The sequence below is a fragment of the Rhamphochromis sp. 'chilingali' genome, assembly GCF_963969265.1.
Source record: "Rhamphochromis sp. 'chilingali' genome assembly, chromosome: 22".
NCBI classification, from domain to species: Eukaryota; Metazoa; Chordata; class Actinopteri; order Cichliformes; family Cichlidae; genus Rhamphochromis; species Rhamphochromis sp. 'chilingali'.
This window is the reverse complement of record NC_137950.1, coordinates 10,777,448-10,782,746: the sequence shown is the minus strand read 5'-3', so window position 1 is coordinate 10,782,746 and position 5,299 is coordinate 10,777,448. Positions and strand designations below refer to the sequence as shown.

At 40.8% G+C, this 5,299-nt stretch overlaps 1 long non-coding RNA gene across 1 annotated transcript; it reads left to right on the top strand.

The window, feature by feature from the left end:
* The first annotated feature begins 407 nt into the window (after positions 1-407).
* LOC308391119 lies at positions 408-1,067 on the top strand. The gene is made up of 3 exons (XR_013970568.1): positions 408-566; positions 664-848; positions 929-1,067. It is a non-coding gene; the product is annotated as an uncharacterized lncRNA (long non-coding RNA).
* Positions 1,068-5,299: the final 4,232 nt, after the last annotated feature.

Here is a 5,299-nt window from a genome sequence, read left to right as displayed (position 1 = left end):
AACAATATCCAGTAAATGCTCCCATGGTACTAAAATACCTAACAATGACCATTGATCAACAACCACTGATCAATGGCCATGAGTCCCATTCACAGAGAGTTGGGGAACGGCTGCAATCACAGCATTGTAACATGGCTAAAGATGTACCCTTAGGCCCCCTCCTCGATTCAGAGATGGTCTTTCTCTTTTCACGTAAATGGCCTCCTTGACTCCGCGCTCACACCCCGCTCCTCCCCATCCAGGATGTGTACATCCTCATCACTGAAGGAGGGTCCACTGGCCTGTAGGTGTAAATAGACTGGCCTGACGAAGTAGCTCTTGTGTGTTGTCCGCTTAGCCAGAGGTTGTTTGGTATACATCATCAATCAGGCAATCCTCCTGGAACTTAACAACATACTGTCATGGTCCGGGTGTGTGCCAGTGTGTCTCCCTCCGAGCCGGCGTCTCCACCCCTGGGAGGGGCCTCAGTGTTTTTGCTGATCGTTGACATCTGTGGGTAATTAGCCGGGGGACTCATAAGGCCAGCGTTCTCAATCTCTCTTCGCCAGATTCTCTGCTAAACATCAGTCAGTGCAGGCCACCACCATAATTTCCTTACGTGTTTTTTTGTGAATCACTTTTGCTTCACTGTATGTTTGTTTTTTGTGCGCCTCCCTTTTTCAGCTACACCTAACTGTTAAACCCCTGGCGAAGAGCTTCTACTTGGATGCTGGACCTTCTGGCAGTCCCTCAGGCTACCACCAAAACTACCTACCTGCCTCTCTGCCTCCACGCCAGGAGTTTTTGGATTTACACACCCGGATTACTCCCCCTCTATGTTATCTCCGACCTCCGTTGGCAAGTACACAGTACGAAGGAGGATTTTGAACCAAACGACATATTCATATGCCTCCTTATCTATGTTTTGAACATTTGTATTCTGTTACAGTGACCCCGACCTTTCCCTGGACCTTTTGTGACTTGCTTTCCAGTCCAATCCCCGGACCCGGACCAGATCATTATTTAGTTAACGTCTACGCTCACCTTTTGTTTATGAATATTTTGTGTGCACATTAAACATTATTCTTAAAATATATTTACGAGCTGTTCGGCGTCTTGCGTTTGAGTCCTGTCACTCGTCTGAAACGGTCCCGGCCGTAACACATACACTATATTACTCTGTTTGTGTCGGAGGACCCTATCCTCGTGGTGGACTAATTTTTGGCCGAGCGTTTAAAAGCCACCGAGACGTGGTCATCAGAAAAAATGCGTCTCAGCTGTTCCGATACTCCTGACACGTACGGGAACACTACAGGTTTTTGCTTAGGCAGCAGTTGGGGGCACTATTACTTATTGACTTCATTCAATTATATAAACATAAGTATTTGAAACAACTTAACTGATCACAACAACGATCAGCTACAGGCCTGTCTTCCTATTGCAGTTTTGATGCCAGCATTACTGCAGCTTTGCAGAGGTAATTTACAGGACATCATCACAGTTTATCAGCACTGATAATTGAAGACCATCCCAGTTTCACGCTCTTCGAACCATGACCAGTAAAATGTTACGAGGATGAGTCTCAAGGCTCGGAGTTTACCCAGAAACTCAAGAATGTTTAGTGTTACTGTCACACTTGGGAGTAGCTCCGACGGGATGTTTTTAATCTTCTGGGTTTGGAGTAACTGACAACAAACGCTAGCAGAAACCACCTTTAAATTCTATTCACATGTCAGAGAAACAAAATGCTAACCTTGTATTTACAGGTAGTTTACTCACAGCAGTTTATCTAAGCATCTCTATCTGACATTCTTGAGAAAACAATGGCCGGTATTTCAACTGACACGTCATATGAGAAACAGAACGGGATTATATAATGAGTCAAAAAGTATGCCACGACGATTATCCGTGTTGAGCTGCTTTAATCAATTCTCAGGACTGTTGTTAAAAGACACACTTCTAGCACTTAATTATGGTAGATTAGTTTTTTCATTGACACTTTGCAAAGTAAATTAAGTAAGTTTGCTGGTTAGAGGATATCATAAGCTCACATTGCATTTTAAAAATACAATCCCTTCTTTTTATTGTGTCCTCATAACATGCTAGCCTACATTAAATACTATAATTTCAATGTGCTTTATGACTCAGAACTACATTTAGTAATACATTATCTGGTGCACGTACTGCGTCTGTGCAGGTTTTCAAATGGATATTTTGATGCATATATAAATGTGATCCAATCCTTGCAGGGATGCTTTCACAGATTTTGTGACTTTTCTGATATGCACAAATCTGATATGTGCATTGGCTTTAATCTGTAGAAATAATATGACGTTTGCAGGGAAGGTAGTGCAGTGTTGTCTCTTTCCTCCAGACACGCAGTGTAAAATTAGACTGGTGGCCAAGGATCAGAGTCTACTGCCTAATCAACCCCTTGCAACAAAAAATCGTACAACAGACCAGACAGAGGAAACAACTCAAATAAAGAGGTGAACAACAGACACAGACAGAAGGGTGAAGTTTTAATATATTTTCTAATTCTGGTCAAACGTGACCGACGCAACGTTTTCATTTCACAAGCCAGATCCAAACATCTCGGAAAGAGTCTTTGATTTCTGAGCTGTATTGTTGGCTTTTGATGTGGTGACTGTTAAGCGGTAATCATTAACTTCAAGCGTTTCAATCTCTAGTATATGGTATGCCTCGCATGAAACCGCAGAATGGTGCAAATATGTATTTTACAGGTTTTATTTTACACTGAAATTTCACCATGAGAACTTATTAAGTTGATCGGGTTTCCTTCCTTACAGCTACATGGATCTTGTTGTTCTTGGAGTCAACTAAGTGCAGAAAGATTTATGTTTTTTTCTTTGTTCCCCAGGATGGGAAATAACATTCCCTCTTCTTCCTCATCATAAATCTTGCGTGTGCAGTGTGTCGCTGTTACTTGTCTGGGCATCATAATCAGGAGCATTGTCCTCCTATTGAGCATACGCTACTCAGCGCCACACCAAACTAGATCATTGTTTGAGGGAATTTTTTAACCCTTTAAGACCTACCATAGAACCAAGTTCGCCAGAGCTTATATTATATTTTTACATGCTGTGGAGCCATTTTTGGGAGCATTTCAAGTTGCTATACATCAATACAACCATTATAGCCCAAACTTTAATAATATGTCTGCATTAGGTGCATAGTAATTACATAAATTGCAAAAAAGTGCAATAAACTACAAAAAAATTGAAAATCGTTTTTGTTTTTTTAACATATATTTCTAGTTAGAGAAATTTAAGAGGCTTATCCCTCAAAACTGTAAATACAAAAAAGTTACACAAACTAGTTTCCCACCACAGGAAATTTATTTTGAGTGTCTTCATAGTTTTATTTTTGAAATACACCAATTTTTATATACTGCAGGAAAAACGAAAATAAATATTATAGTGCAAATTTGCAAAATAACAGCATATGCATCAAAATAAACTATTTCCAGCAGTGCAATATGAGTCTTAAGCATCCCAGAAACGACACAGAAAGTCATAAAGTCAAACATAACTTTTTAAAACACATAACAAGTAAAACACAAGCTCATAAGGCCCCGATCGTAAAAAACTACATTTCCGCAAAATGACGTCACTTCCGGTTTCGGGCAGGTCATGCGGTCATGTGATAGTTCGCGCTGATGGACGTAGGAAGTGTTACAAACAGCTGATGGATCTGCGAAGCTGTTTCTGGAATATCATGTTTTTGTTGCTGCAAGTGATTTTTATGCAGTTTTTGCAAAGCTATATGTGGAAGGAAACTGTGACCTAGGACAAGCTGATGGCATAAGATGTAAGTACAACTCCTCCAGTTTCATATGCAAAAAAAATTATTGCGCTAGCTTACTTGGTTGCAGAGCTACCGGGATTTAAAAATAGTTACGCAAAACAGAGCGTGCCCGCTCCGATCGGCTGTAAAGGGTTAAGGAAATGTTTTTACTTACCAGAATAGCAGATTTATATAACAAATATAGTTAAACTGGTTATGCTGTTTCTTATTTTATGTAACAGTGATGGGATGCCCAACCCACATGAAACCGCAAGTATGAAAGGAACACAACACCAGTTTTGGTCAAGTTACTTGAAAAAAGTAATCAGTAACTAATTACTGATTACTTCCCCAAAAAAGTAATCCCGTTACTTTACTGATTACTTATTTTCAAAAGTAATTAATAAAGTCAAAGACTAGCGGTCCTGTTGCTCTATTTTCACCTGTAAACCAGGAGTGGGGTAGGTGGAGGTTTGCCCTGGGTCAGGTGTGCCGCAGCGGTCAGTGGAAGGATATGGCAGTTTCTCTGTGAGTTTCCCATTACGTCGCAGCGCACTCGGTGCTTGCTCGGAAGTTTAGGGGTTTTTTTGCTGTAAAAAGAAGTTTTCTTCCCACGCAATGAACAGCGGACGCTAATGTTTTTGTCACTTTTTATGGAATCAAACTTAAAGTAAGGTCAGTACTTCCACGCTTTAAACGCTGCACGCTCATACTCTCTCCTGCACTCGATAAATAATCCATTGTTGATCTGCACACAGCTGTTGTCACAAACGTAGCACTTGCTTACGTCACTGTCATGAGACATTCTCGCAAAAAAAACACGGTTTTAGTAACGCAGTAACGCAGCATTCCTACAGGAAAGTAACGGTAATCTAATTACTGTTTTTGCAATAGTAATCCCCAGAGGTGTGGACTCGAGTCACATGACTTGGACTCGAGTCAGACTCGAGTCATTAATTTTATAACTTTAGACTTGACTTGAAAAAATGTTCTAAGACTTGTGACTTGACTTGGACTTTTACACCAATGACTTGGGACTTGAATTGGACTTGAACCGGTTTACTTGAAAAGACTTGATATTTTACCCCAAATATAAAATTTAACATGCATATTATATAGAGATTGAAAATGTGACGTCATTCACGGGTAGAACCGCAAAGGATTCTGGGAACTCGTGGCAAGAGGTACTAGCGCACACAGCCTTTCAATTAAAATCAGTCACACAGCGATAAAAAGAAACACAAAAATGTCAAGAAGCTGTTGTATTATTAACTGCAATAGCCGGTCGCATGACAGCCACGGGAAGCCGACGGGTAAAGAGATCGGTTGTTATCGGATTACGTCGTTGAAGAGAAATTGTTCGAGCCATGTTTCCGAAGTAACAAAGACAAGACGGATGGCCTGGATTGCGGCCATTCAAAGATCAAATATAACGTCCCAGAACACTCCAGCTCACAGGTTAGTCTGCTCCAAGCATTTACACGAAGGTCAGTCTGCTGTTGTAGTTAATACG